This window comes from Leptonychotes weddellii, chromosome 7 (assembly GCF_054177405.1).
Source record: "Leptonychotes weddellii isolate Sample4059 chromosome 7, ASM5417740v2, whole genome shotgun sequence".
NCBI lineage: Eukaryota > Metazoa > Chordata > Mammalia > Carnivora > Phocidae > Leptonychotes > Leptonychotes weddellii.
The window spans coordinates 47,121,234-47,136,704 of NC_138375.1; the positions used below are offsets into that span (position 1 = coordinate 47,121,234).

Here is a 15,471-nt window from a genome sequence, read left to right on the forward strand (position 1 = left end):
AACCATCTTGTGAGTTAATTACTATTATTACTATCATCATTTTATAGATGAGGAAACAGTCCCTGGGAGATTTAATACTAGTAAGTGGCAGAACCAGGATTTAAAGCCAGGCATTCTTTCTCCAGAGAACATGGACTGAACTTCTCCAGTAAGCTGCTGTTTGCATGATTGAATCTACTAAAAGAGAGAGGGCCAGAGCATTAGCGTTTGGAGGTGTAAGATAGAAAAAAGAGGGAAGAAGGTGGGACTGGGAAGCTTAGGAGCTAGACAAAGAGCCCTGCTTCAAAAGAGGTGGCAGAAAGCTTTGCTCTGTGGCAGTTTTCTTTGTAAAGTTAACATATTATGCTAAATGAATTCCCAGTCCTGAAATAAATGAGTGGCTTTATATCCTTATAGCCTCAGCTCCAATAATCATATTCCATGCTTTATTTCACTCACTCTCTCATCAGAAATTACAAGGTAAATGCCTTTAATGGGTATGCTTTAGCCTCATAGTTAGCAACCTTACATAACAAATTATTTTTTAGGTAATCCCATCTACAGAGGACAACAGCTGTAGTATTATAGTGGCTTGTAAATAATAGATAGATTGTAATAACAGAAGCAAGATGTGTTGTCTAGAAGCAAGGCACTAAATACTCGAGTGAATATTTGTTGACTACCTATACTATAGCTCAGTCAGAAACTGTATTTTTGCTGCTGTGGATATTGTTTGGACCCTTTGTCCTCTTTTGCTCTCACTGCATTATTTTTTTTGGAGTGTAGTCTGTGGACCACCTGCTTCAGAATCTCCTAGGGTATTATTAAAAATAAACTCCTATGTCTTATTAAAAACACATACTCCGCACACCCATCTAACCTTCCCTACTTTATCAGAATTCATGGCAGGAATCTTTTTTTTTTTTTTAATCCTAAAGATAAACTTAATCTGTTAAGAAATGCTAACCTGGACCAACTCTGTTTAATAAGAATTCTTCTAAAAAGAGTTCAGAGAACAAAAACAACTACAACCATTCTTTCAAAGGTATTTATTAATCTCTAGATGCAAAGAGCTAATGATCTAGAGATAAGGAAACATGAATAGGATACTGAAAACCTTGAAGAAACATTTGTAGGAGGTGACCTTCCTTAGGCTGGACTCCAGAGGTAAGAGCCTAGATTGAGAGCGGGTAAAATCAAAGATCTTGAAGCATTCTCAGATAGTCATGGCTGTCCATTTACTTATATCTGATGACCTTCATTTTAGGCTTCTGAACACTGACATTTCACTTCGGAAGCCTGCACAGCTGTCTTTGAATTTGGAGTCAGAATCCCAGTTGACTTGTATGATCACAGACAAGTCATCTAACTTCTCTGATCTTTATATTCCTTAACTGTAAAATGAGAAGGATTACATCATGTAACTCTTAGGCTGTTTTGAAACAAATATTGACACATTCCTTTTTGTTCTGTAGCCTTGCTCACCACTGGATTATGCTGTGGATGATTTCAGCTACCTCCAGCTCTCTAACTATGCTAGGCCTGTTTATTTTTTATTCCTTCCTTGTATTGAAGTCTTGTCCCTCTAACCATCTACCCCAAAAAGCCCAAATCTCCCTTTACATGTAAATTTTTGTTGAATATGGAGAGGTGTCTACCTGTATATCTTCATGCTAAGAGCTAACAATCTAGTTGTGCCCAAGAAGTTGAATTTGGAAAAATTCAGAACAGGATTTTATGTATAAGACAGTGAGGTAGCAACCAATGTAGAATTTCATAGTAGATGTTTTCCAAAAAGTCCAATGGGAACCTACACCAAATATGAGTGATAAATGCCAGAAATGCTTCCTATATAAATTTCATCATCAGAATGTCACTCAGAGTCACTCAATCATTTATTCTTTCACTTATCAATTTATTTATTTAATTATTTATTGAATTTCTATGTGTCATACAGTATGTTGGGCTGGGGTTTCAGCAATGAATAAGAGAGTTAGGACACCTGCTCTCACAGAGCTGATAGTTTAGGGGGAGAGTAGAACCATATTACTTTATGCATGTAGACAGAAAGAATAAGCCCTTGAGAATGAAGGTTAGTGATATTCCAGCAAGTCAGGTTTGTCTATAGGTGGAAATTAAACTTGAATCACTAAGTAGACCTATGGAGGATGGAAAAGGAATCAGGAAGGGAAAAAATTGGAAAGAGAGGTTTATATTTTCATAAGAGTAAAGGTAATAATTTTTAGGACTGTTTGTCTCTGTTCTCTAGATCTATAATGATTATCTGTTGTAGAGTTAGCACAGCAGTGCCCATGGTCATGTCCAAAATTCCTCTCACTCAGATAGCTTTGATATATCAATTAAAGTGGTGGTTGACCCCTCAGAGGTAGAGGTATTCAGTGTGTATGTATGTGTTGGAATGAAGTGGTCTGAAAACTAGGGTTGAACTTTCTGTTCTGAAGCTAAAGCGGCAAATAGCCCATTATGTAGGTTAGGATGACTGGATAAGAGGAAACAATACTCATCACCATGCCCTAGTTCAGGGCCTCGTTCCCACTAGTACTGGGCTACTCAAAGTTGACAACTGTCATCTTCAAGATCAGCAAGTTGTCATGTCCAAAGAGGGAAGTGCCTTATCCAAGGTCATGAAGCAAGTTGTCAAGAGAGCCAAGGTGAAAGCACAGGCCTCTCAATTTTCAATCTAGTGTTCTTTTGACCACAACTCAGCACATCCATGCACTGAAGCTTTATGCTTCTGTCTGAGAGGATACTCATCTTCCTCTGGAAACTGCTGACAAAGAACCCATTTTTCAATGAAAATGTAACATGCAAGTGAGAGACACATACCAGATTGCCATCACCTTAGTACCCAGCACATCAGTCAATTTTTGCCTCCTATAGTGAGGAGGCACCACACAGAGCAAGACACTCTGAATCTTGGACTATAGCTCACATCAACTAAGGCTCCACTCAAAAGGCATTGTGCCATGAAACTGACAGCTATCATCCTCCTCATTATTGTTAGTGTTAAAGACATCAGCACTGCCCACACAACTAACATTAATGAGTGCCAGACACTTCATATGGTAAAAAATTCAAATGACATAATATAATATACATATATTCTTACTTAACATGCATGAATTCAACTCTGCACACTTCTCCCCATTCCCTACCCCCCAAAAAATGTGTAGGGGGAGAGATAGAGACAGAAGAGGAAGTAACAGAGAGAGGACAAAAAATATGTTATATAATACTGGCAATTTTACCCCCTCATCCTCAAATGTCTTTGCCACTTGGCAGAAATAATGACTAATCCTACGCATTAGATTCTTCTCTTCAGGTAAAATTTTTGACAGATTGTACATTACCTGGCATAAGGGAGAAATGCTGACATTGGGCACTGACTTCATGCCAGGTATCCTGTGAAAAGCTCTCATACACATTGTCCCATTTAATCTTTTAACAGCCTTATGAGCCAACTGATAACTTGCACAGCAAAAGTTCCGGAATCATGAAACAGAGAAAATGTTTATATGACTATATTAGCTTTTACTTGTGTTAGAATTTATGGTTTTCAAAGCATATCTACATCCATAACCTTACTGAATGCAATTAGTTTACAGATGAGAAAATAGTAGAAACTGATTGTTTTTCTGACAAGTATCCTTTTCTTTGATGACTATCTCTTTCCCCCTTTCATGTGGTCTTGGAGATGTCAGTCATAATTCTCATGAGCAGCTACTCTGCTCTGCCACACTTCCAGGACACAGGGTTGAGAATGTTACCAGCCTGACTTCTCAGATGGTTACATCCCCCTGGTTCCTTGAGTTTTGATATATAGACAAAGGAGAGATAGAGAGATCTTTCTTCCTTTTAGATAGTAAATTAAGACAAAAATCCTGGAGCTATTTATGGCCATATTTGTTACCACATGGAGAGAGTTAATGTGAGAAGAATGCTTAATTAAAAAGGGTTAGAGCTGAATTTGATCAAAAGAAGAATTTGAGAGATGGAGGAAAGACTGAAGCTTGCTGTTATTGCTAAGCCCTTGGATGATTTCTTTCATAAGCTTGTTTAACCGGGGTTTCTGTAAATTCCAACCAAAGAAGTCACGACTAGTGCACCCACAGAACAGGAACCAGAATCAAAATCTTGGTCTTTTCTGTCTAGGCTAGCCCTCTGTCTCTAGGGAAATCTGGTGCCTGAGAAATCATCTAGAGTGGGCATATCAGATGAAAATACTCTGCTTTTAAAGGGAGGAGGAAGAAGGAGAATAAATGTAGAACCCTGATCACTCAAATAAAAAAGACAACATGAATAGGACTAGGAAATGAGCACAATGAATATAAGTATACTTCTTTCCTAATTCTGCCAGTAGCTACCCTTAAAAATTAAACTTAATCTGCCATTCACTGCTGACTGCAAGGCAATGATCCTTGTCAAGGAATTCACAGCTTCATTACTTAGGCATGGTAACTAAAACGAGAGTGGTTTCACCTTTCTTTCCATCTTTGCCACTGTTTTCTACAACTGAGCCTTCTGACCTGCTTAGAATATGTTAATTTACAGAATGTAGTCATTTCCCTTATCAGCCCCTCCAGGCAGTTGGCAAGAAGTATTTTCAGCTACAGACCTTGCAATCAGCCACTCAGACCTGCTGGCTTCCTGTGCCCTGACAGATAGAGCTAATTAGCACTGAGCAGCTTTTAGGCATTATCTCTGGCTCCAGAACATCCCCATAAATGAGGGGCAGGCCTGTCTCCACCCCTAAGGGACAAGAAAATCTCAAATATTTGGAGGTTAAACAACTTCCTAAAAGTTCCTCCCTAGATGGCAATTCCATCTCTCCTTTAATGGTCAGCTAAGGTCCCATCTTATCTGAGCAGCCTTAAGAGAATACATCAACCTTTTTGTGATGTTTTCTTTATCATGTAGATTTGTATATAATTTTCCTACCTTGTCATTACCATACCCAGTACAACAATTGGTGGCATAATCCTTATTTATCCATCCATCCATCCAGTCCACCAGCATTTCTTGAATCTTGAATCTATAGTCTAAAAACAGTAGGGATTCACAGAACCATGCAAAAAAGATAGCTTAGCTATACAGTACTTGTGAGAGAAAGACAATGAATAAGAAAACAAATTACCAAGGTAATTACATATCATGATGAGAACTACTGAGTTAATAAAATCAAATAATGATATGCAGAGTGAAGGGAAGTTTGAGTGGTCAGAGAAAGCCTTTCTGAGGAGGTGATGTGCAAGTCCAGATAAGAGTCAGCTAAGCAAAGATGCTGGGATGGACATATTCCAGGAAGAAGGAAGCAGTGAGGCCATGGCCTTGGTGTGGAAATGAGGCCTGTGCATTTGAGAAACAGAAGGGAAAGAAGTGTGGCTGGAGTATAATGAGGGAGGGAGATGTTGGCTTGAGAAGAAGTGAAAGATTTACCCCTTCTTTGAATTATCTTCTAACTGCCATGAAGGGTCATTGGAAGGCTTTTACACCGTCATGTACCGGAAAGGTAAATCACCTTTTCAAAAGCTCACTCTGGATGCCTAGTGGGGAATGGACTGCAGGGGCAGAGCAGCTTGGCTACCATTCCAGAGCTTAGTATGGGCCTGACACTGTGCTGAGTGCTCACTTAGGTTCCTCTTAGACCCCTTTAGAGCTTGAAGAAACATTGATTATTTTTGTAACGTATAAATGAAGAACCAGTTGAGAATTTCCCCCAAATCATAAATATTCAGAGGTTGAGCTGGGATTTGCAGCTACATCCAAATAACTCCAAAGCCTTTGCTCTTAAATGCTTTATTTATTGCACCACGCTGTGTCATAGACACTTGACCTTCAGAGATTTAACAATCAAAGTTCTGATTCCTTTTAAGAAATCCTAATATCCCATAATATATTAATTTTAATTTTGTGGAAGCACTCACCTGTGTGCACTATAAAGGTGCTGTGTAGCAGGGAGGCACTTAAGTGGTGAGTAGTTCTTCAGCCAAGAATATGCAGTAACTCTTGTGGAATATCTCTCTAGAGACTAAGCATAAGAAACATAATTCTCCAGGGAAATGTGATTCAAGAACAATTTTTCTGATATATAGAATTAAGAATGTGAAAAGAACACTTACATTTTTCAAATATTACTGCTTTTTTAAGAGAATTTATTTGCTGTGGAAGTATTTGCAAATTGGAGACTTCTGAACATCTGTAGATATACTTCTCAGATTGTCAAGGGTTTATAACATATCCATAAATAAAGGTTTGGGAATACCCATCACTAGGTCCCTTCAGTGAAGCTGCCAAACTTTGTTCTGTCAATCTCACTTCTCTGTAATTTACACAGAAAAACCTGAATTTGATTACAGAATTTAAATAGCCATGAACTCCATGGTAAAATTAAACCATGCAAACTTTTGTAATTACTTTCAAATTACTTTCAAAACTGGTATCAAGATCTTAGAATCATCAAAATATTTGGGTGTTTTTCTTTTTAAAAGGAAAAATGGCAAGATGAAGTGAAGCCCAACTTAGAGATCCTTGGGTAGAAAGGAATTCTTTTTCAGGATTTCCAAGGGAAATAGCAAAATACCAGTTTCTAGCCGCTCACTGGAATTAGAGTTAATTGTAGGAATAGACAAAATTCACATAGTCTCCAGCACCAACAGTTAAGTCCTCCCTAAAGTGGGGGAGAGTACTATCCCACTGTGCACCCTTTATACCTGTCCAAACCTCTGCTCCTTTCCTTAGAACCCACCTGCAATAGGTCTTTGTTTTCTGGAAACCAAGGACTCATATATCTTAGAGTATATGTAACCACCCCAGTTAGGGCAATGACACTGTACCAGTGATTTACAAGACCTATCCCACAGACCCAGATGCCCAGGCAGCACCGTAGATAATGTCTGGATAGCCAGGCAGGCCTCTTGGTTTTTCTAATTACTATATTTATTCAAGGAATCCAGTTATTTATTAAGAACCATGCCAGTTATTTATGAAGTACTGTGCAATATTAGAGATGCTCCAAACACCAGGTAGTATCTAAATGATGGAAAAGTCATCTGGAAAGTTCAAGTATTAGCAAATAGCCTTCATTTTGCTCCCTATATTTTATTTATCCAACAAATTCTTATTAAGTCTTTATTATGCAACAGGAATTTTTCTTGGTTCTTGGGTCACATCAGTGAACTAAACAGACAAAAATCCCTGCCTCCTATTTAATAGCCAAGAGATGGAAACAACTGAAATGTTTATCAATAGATAAATGGATTAAAAAATGTGGTCTATACATACAATGGAATACTATGAAGCCTTATTTTTTTAATTTTTAAAAAAGATTTTATTTATTTATTTGAGAGAGAGAGTAAGTGGGGAGGGAACGGGGAGGGAGAGGGACAAGCAGACTCTGCTGAGCCTGGAGTCCAAGGCAGGTCTTGATCCCATCCCACGACCCTGACATCATGACCCCCAGATCCTGCCTTGAGCCAAAATCAAGAGTCAGATGCTTAACTGACTAAACCACCCAGGTGTCCCACTATGAAGCCTTAAAAAAGCAGGTCCAACATGGATGGGTCTTCAGATATTTATGCTAAATGAAATAAGCTAGTCACAAAAAGACAAATGCTGTATGATTCTACATATAGAAGATATCAAAAATAGTCAAATTCATGGAAATAGAAAATAAAGTGGTGGTTACCAGAGGCTGGGCAGAGGGAGAAAAGGGGAATTATTTAGTGGGTATAGAGTTTCAGTTCTGCAAGATACAAAAAAAAAAAAAAAAAAAAATCTGGAGATCTGTTTCACTATATATATAGCGTGTGTGTGTGTGTGTATGTGTCAAAACTTGGGATTGAACAGTGTAAATATTTTTAACATTACTGAACTGTATACTTAAAACATAGATAAGATGGTAAATTTTATATATGTTTTTACCACAATTAAAAAAAAATCCCTGCCTTGTGGAACTTACATTCTAGTGAGACTAGGGGTGTGGTAAAGTTAAGTGACAATATATAATAAGCATAATAAATAAATTATAGAGTATGTTAAAAAATGGTAGGTATGATCTAAAAAGTAAAAGGTAAAATAGGTAAGAGAGAGGACTTGAAGGGCTAGTTGCGGAGGGAAGTTCAGTGTTAATAGCATTTAAGACCTCAATTAAAAGTAATATTTGGGAAAAACCTCAAAGCAAGTGAGTGACTTAGCTAAACAGGTAACTGAGGAAAAGGCAAAAATTTCAGGCAAAGGAACAGGTGGAGGAGATCTAATGGTGAGAACATGCCTGTTGTACTAGAAGAATAGCAAGAAAATCAGTATATTTGCCCTTTGGGATACTCATAATGCCTGGGTGCCATTCAACAAAGGTCTGTGTCTTTGTAGAGAAGGTGATTAAAGTCTTACTCTAATGCCTACCATCCGTTCATTCATTCATTTATTGCAAGTTTTGCTCTTTATGAAGTTCCCAATATTGTGCTGGGGTATAAAGATAAAGTGGTAAGGATGACAAGCACGTCCTTGTTGCTGGTAGGGGAGAGGAATGACTCTCCAGGCAAGAGCAGTAACTGTGGTCAGTATTTTACAGGGATGTATGAGGACTTATTCCACCTGGGAGGTCAGAGAAGGCCTCCCTGAGGATAAAATGGACATTTTCACCAAGATGTCAAGGAGTGGAAGTTAGCCAGAAAATGAACAAGAGGAATAGTGCTCTGGGGGGTGAGGTAGCCTGTTGAAAGGCCTGAGGCAATATGACAGAGCAGATGAGGAACTCAAACAAGTTTGGCATGAATAGAGTATAGGGGGAAATGGTACATAGTGAGCACAATGAGGGAGAAAGATGCAGGGAGATATCACTGGGAACTTGAAAGCTATTTTAAGGATTTTTTTTTTAAATTAAAAAAATAGAGAGTTACAAAGTGTTTTAAAGAGGAAAATGATGTAACCAAATTTTGCCTGTATTCTTTTTTTTTCCTGTACTAAATTGGTTTCTTCAAGATCTTTGGATCAAGAACATTACCATATAATCCATCATTGACCCATGTATGGGCCTCTTTTACTGATTATTTATTTTCTGTATACAGTAATAACCTTTGGACTCACCGCCCATTATAAAAGTTAAGTTTTGACAATATCCTCCAATTATTTATATTGTTTCCTCCAATTGCCCTGTTCCCATACCCCTGTTCTTCCCCAATTCAAAGTAATCATTACCCTAAGTTCTGAGTTTATCCTTCTCTTGTTTTCTTTTCCTTTTTTTTGTTTAAAATTTTATAACTATATGTATTCTTTTTAAATTTTTTAAATTGTGGCTAAAAACCTATAACGTAAAATTTACCATCACTGTTAAGTGTAGAGTTTAGTAGTGTGAAGTATATTCACGTTGTTGTGAAATAGATCTCCAGAATTATTTTATATTGCAAACTGAAATTATATCTATTTGACAACAACCCTCAATGTTCTCCTCCATTCTACTTTCTTTTTCTGTGATTCTGACTACTTCATACCTCACATATAAGTGGAATCACACAGTATTTGTCTTTTTGTGACTAGCTTATTTTATTTAGCATAAATCCTCAAGGTTCATCCATGTTACAGCATGTGATGGAATTTCCTTCTTTTTTTTTAACCTGAGTAATAGTCCTTATACCACATTGTTTCAAGCATTCTTAAAAGGTATACTTTTATTTTGGCAAGAGCACTCTGGCTGCTATTGGTGGAGTTTTGAGGGAGATGAGATAGTCCACAGGAGGGCTGTGACGTTGCACTAGTGACATTGGTCCTTGTATCCTAAGCATTCCCATATAAAAAAGTCAGTTAACTAGAGTTCTCTAGGCTAGTGTACCACATATTTTTGGTATGATGCTTGGTGTCTGGCAATTATCCTCTCTTTGGTGAATCTGCCATAATTTATGGAAATCTACTCATTTCTCACTATGTGAGATCAGATATCCATACTAGCTGAAATCTGCAGAGTTCTAAAAGTTAGCAGTGGGCAGAAAGACCCCTACACTTCCTCAAATGACCAGGATTTTCTTCCATTTTTTTTTCTACGAGAAAAATATTGAAATTTAGTACCAGACACAGAAATGAAAAAAATTTTTTTTTAAAGATTTATTTATTTATTTGAGAGAGCGAGAATGAGAGAGAGAGAGTACATGAGAGGGGAGGAGGGTTAGAGGGAGAAGCAGGCTCCTCGCCGAGCAGGGAGCCCGATGCGGGACTCGATCCCGGGACTCCAGGATCATGACCTGAGCCGAAGGCAGTCGCTTAACCAACTGAGCCACCCAGGCGCCCAGGAATGAAAATTTTAATAGTGTCTTCCTTTCCTTCTCATTAATTCATACATGACCTCTTTCTGGAATGCTTATAAGTAAACAGGAATTCAATGGGGTCAGAAAGGATCAAGATGGAGCTGTTATAGAACAAAATAGGGAAGGGGACAAAAAGGAAGGAGGAGAGAAAGAATTATGTGTGGCCGGAAAAGTAGTCAGTCAGGGAGATACAGAAAGAATTACACAAGGGGAATATTTACTAGGGCACAGAGCATTACAAAAGCAACAAAAACAAGTAGGAGAGGGGGTGGGAGAGGGAAAGAGAGGGCAGAGAAAATGAAATTGTGCCAACTCCCAGGGAGATAGCTGAGGGGTTCCAACCTGCAGATCCATCTGTCATCTCAGATTCTAGGGCAAACCTCATTAGTGTGAGGAGGCACTCCATGGCTCAGTCCCTACCCCCGGGACCTCAGCTCCCCATCTGGCAAGCTAAGGGACCAAGTGTATTTGCTCTGCCATGGGGTTTGGATTCTCTTGCATACTTTTTCTGATAAGAAAAATGAATCTCTTCCACCATTTATTAGCTTTTATTGCCTATTCCATGCTGTTATTCTAGCCTTAGGAGTCACAGTAACTTGATTTTTAAGTTGATTGCTGAAGAAGGCTAATAACTTAACTCTTTGTTCATTTAAACTCTGAAAAGCAAATCTTCATTTTCAGTCATCCTACCTGGCAGGTGGTCAAAGACATCCACCAGACTTCCAAATGGTGGTTCCTTGGATGTGGGCCAGATGATGCAGGGCTGGGGTTACTCAGAAGACCAAAGGGTCATGGGCTTGATGAGATGTTCTATTTCTTCCTGGAAAGAAATGGGAGAAGTTAGGGGACCACTACAAATCTAGAAATTTACATTTCCAGAAGTGAAAAATGCTATACATAAGAACCATAAAGAAGGTGAAAATATAACTGAAACTTGTTTAAGAAGCATTCATGCACATATGACGGCTTATTTGAGGATGGTTAAAATCTCTCAAAGGTTAAATTCCCTCTGCCATGGCAGCATATTCATGCTTATTAGGGATTTGAGGACTTGGCACTCTCTTTGCATTTAATTCGTTCATTTATTTATTCAACAAATATATATCAACTGCTCACCCAATGCCAGGATTATAATAAATATTGGGGCTATCGTCCTGTAAAAGACAGATTTTTTTTTTCCTGCCCTCATGGAGCTTATAATTTCTTATGATAATTGAGAATGCATAAAGAGAGGGAAATTGTCAAGAACGCTTTCAGAAGATATAATCCACTTCCTCTTTGGGATAGTTGCAGACATTGCTCTAGATTCCTCTCTATCCTCCATTAACTTCACATTGGACCAAGGGAAAGAAGGTGTGGTAGGAACCCCAGTCCTTGCCTTGTATTTCCACCTCTTCTACCTTGTTGACCTTGAGCATGTCATGTTGATGGGGTTTTGGAATATAGGTGAGGTTCAGTGGAGTGGTGTCCTGAGCCGACGACTAAGAAAGAATTCTTGAGACGTCTTTGGTGCAAAATGGTGGTTTATTAAAGCACAGGGACAGGACCCATGGGCAGAAAGAGCTGCTGCCCCGGGGTTGTGAGGAGTGGCTGATTATATACAATGGGGTTTGGGGAGGTAAGGAAAAGGGAGGTTTCCAAAGAACTTTCTTATGCTAGAGTACCTACAAGATACCGGAGGCCTTGTCATTGTCAAGTTAAGGTTGTTTACCCCTCTAGTAAGACATTAACATTAAGATAGTTGGGAGCTTCCTGGAGGAACATTACACTCTGCCCGCTTCATTTATCTGTCAATGGGCTGCAGGTTATAAGGGCATTTAATTGTATCTACATTTCCTTCTGGAAGCTAGGTTATTGATGATAGGAATGCTTTATTCTTGTAGATTGCTAAGACATTTGTAAACTGAGGGAGACCCCTGTCTTGTCTCTATAAATTAACTATTTGTTTTTCCTTTAGGGCAGCCTGAGGAATATCACATAGTACCTGAGGAATGTCACATAGATCCCATGGTGGGGGAGGGGGGCTGTGGGGTGTCAGCTTCTGCTTTGTCATCAGCCTGCCTTCTGTTCCCTCATCAATGTCACCTTTCTGAGACTCCATTTCTCTCATCTCTAAAATCCAACCTGCCAGATTTACTTACCTCACAAAACTGGGACGTTGAAATAAAATCAAATTTGGGAAGCACTGTGTAAATTATATGGTATTATACAATGAGGTGTTCTCAACTGCCCTCTTCCCTTAGGTCTTGGTTTCAAGCCCTAGGGTGGACAAATCCTTACTCTGTCGCATCCAGTTGTGTGGCCTTGGATGTTTTCATGAGGCTTTCTGAGACCTTGTTCCTAATCTGTGAAGTGGATATTATAACATTTAGCACACACATTACCAAGGATTAAACAAAGCTCACAATGTGAGGTCCTACTCTGCTAGGCAGAAAGTGCAGCGTCCTTGATAAATGTTATTTCAATGCTTCCCTCTGTTCTTGTTCTCCCTGCTTTTCCCCACTCTTTCACTTTACCTCTAAAGACCACTATGGATAAAAGATCAAAGTTCAAAGATATTGTTGGTGGAAGGGAAACTGTATAAGTTAGTTTTCCTCCTCAACAACAAATCCTAAGCATTCAGCATCTTTCTTCTCTGGCAAAGCTGTAGTCACTTCAATAGCGGTAAACATTCAACGTTATAATAACAATAGCAGATAACAGAGCTAACGGTGGAATTATGACTAAGCACTTTCTAAGAAAATCTCATTTAATCCTCCACTATCTAAATCAGACCTATTATTGTAAGGAAAATGAGGCACAGAGAGGTTAAATAAACTGACCAAGGTTATGTGGTTGGAGCCAGAACTTGAGCCTAGGCATTCTGACAGAATCTGTGTTCTCAACCACTTGGCATGCTGGGCTCCTGGTCACTGTGTTTTTAAAGCCCAAACAATTCAAGGAAAATTGATACCCTTTCTGGATTTCTCACCCAGGTGCTGCAATTAACTTTTTTTTTTTTTTTTAAGAATTACAAATAAATATTGAATAAAAGGATGGATGAAAGGTTGGATGGGTGGGTGGGGGATATGGGGTGGAAGGATGAACAGTCCCTGAAAGCTTCCAGCAGTATGTGGTTCTTCCAGGCTTTAAGTGATTTTGAGCTTTCTAGGCAAAATCTGTCATGTTCCAGCATTTCCTTTGTCCTGCTTTTTTCCCCCCTTATTCTTTCTCTGCTTTTGTTTCAGAGAAAAACTACCACGTCCCTTCTTATAGGAAACTTACTAGCTGCTGCCACTGTAGTCTCAGCTGTTATAAGCTCAGTTGGTTTATTCAGCTCCTTTGATCTAAATCAGTTTGGTTCAAGCACTGCAAATCAGTATTGCTTGCTTTTCATCTCTAATGAACAGGATGGGAATAGCAGAGAGGCTGCAGATAATCAATTTGTTACTAATAAAATTGATAACATAATCATCTGAGAGTCCTTTGGAAGCCGGGAATTGCTATAGATTGTTTTATCATTTTATTTTATCTGCATTAATTTTCCTGCTTAGGTGTTATTCTGTCCATTTTACAGATGAGAACATCAAGTTAAGAGCCCGCGACCACAGGTAGTATGTAGTGCAACCAGGTTATAAGTCCGGGCCTGGCCTGCGCTCTTTCTTTTATGCTAACCAACTTCCCACTCTCCTCTCAGTTTCAAGTTCCTGATCAGTGAAATGTTAAATGGATCACTAACTCCTTTTCAGAGCTCAAGATGATCTTTTTGAAAGGATGCAAAATTGCTTTTTATCTGTTTCTAGTCTCAAAATTATTCTTTTTTTTCTTATTAAAATCGGAAGAGTCACCTCCTGATTCCAACATTCTCTCTACACTTGTGACACCCAAGAGTTTTGCCTCATTCTTATGTTTTTATTCATATCACTTTTACCCTTGCATAACGGTTACATACCTCTTTTAGCATAAGAATGAAAAAAAAACCACATAAAATTCTCTTCTTTACCGTGAATGACATGTTGTGACAGTAAGTATAAATAGCTTAAATTTATTCCATGTGTCAGGTCTATTTCAGCAAATACCTGATGTGAATATTTATTATAAATGTTTGAATACTCGTGTCACCTTTCTACTGGGCAGGAAAAAAGATGTGACCTTTACTTTGGCAATTATAGTGTAGAGACATGTTTCTATACAATGGCTGTACTTCTTGTGGGAGGAGCATGTTCGTGAGAATGTGGCAAAATATGCTTTTTCATAATCTTCAGGCAAAAGTGAGGCTTCATTCTCTGTCCTTTTCCTGCTTTGGATAAAGCAAAGGTGCCTGGAAAACTGTTAAAGAAGGTGGGTGCGGTCCCTGCTTTGGAATGAGAGCTGTATTAATCGGGTCCTCTGGAAGCAGATGATGAGATGGAATTAGGAGCACAAGAGGTTGGGTATGTGAGAAAGATAAAAGGAAAATAAGCAGTATTGAGCACAGAAAGCTTCCAACCATGTTGTAGATTTGACAAAAGTCTTGGTCAGCTTAATGGAGGAACTCTGGAGGAAGTATGTCCCATTAGAGGAGTCCAGTCTTGCACAGAAATGTGCAGGCCCTAATATCCCACCTGGAGCTGCCCAGGAAGAGCATGACATCAGTTTGAAAGCTGGAGAAAGTTTTGAAGGTGTAGACAGTGGGAAGTTAGTTTATTGCACCCCTTGCGACTGAATGGCAAGTTCTTTCTTGAAAGGAGATTCAATAGTACACCTCTGTGGCTGTTGCAGTAACCCGTTAGAGGTCTTTGAATCTCTATCTCACCTGTTACTGTGTAGTCCTAAAATCTAAAAAATTCTTGAGCATCCTGCAGCCTCTTCAAATGCTTTTCATACTTCATTTGCATTTTTTAAAGTTGTTGTCTTAGGGAGTACAATATACATATTTATTTTTTGTAGTCCACTTAGAGATAATATAGTACTTCTTCACACAAAATACAGAAACTTATACCCCAATCCTGTAAGTTACAATAATCTTTATGTATTTCTATAGATGTTATAAATCCAATAAGACAATATTAAGCTTTGCTTTAAACAGTTATGTAATTTACAAAGTAATTATGAAAAATTGTAAGAAAGAATAAAATAATTTTTTAATCTATCCAGATACTTACCATTTGCAATGTTCTTCACTGTATCTGAGGATCTGAATTTCCATCTGGTGTCA

The 15,471-nt window shown here is 38.5% G+C and overlaps 1 long non-coding RNA gene across 1 annotated transcript; it reads right to left on the bottom strand.

The window, feature by feature from the left end:
• Positions 1 to 4,936: 4,936 nt before the first annotated feature.
• On the bottom strand, positions 4,937 to 11,083 carry LOC145722471 (uncharacterized). Its single transcript, XR_014146774.1, has 3 exons — positions 10,986 to 11,083; positions 5,925 to 6,319; positions 4,937 to 5,039 (listed from the first exon to the last, which is right to left on the bottom strand). It is a non-coding gene; the product is annotated as an uncharacterized LOC145722471 (long non-coding RNA).
• Positions 11,084 to 15,471: the final 4,388 nt, after the last annotated feature.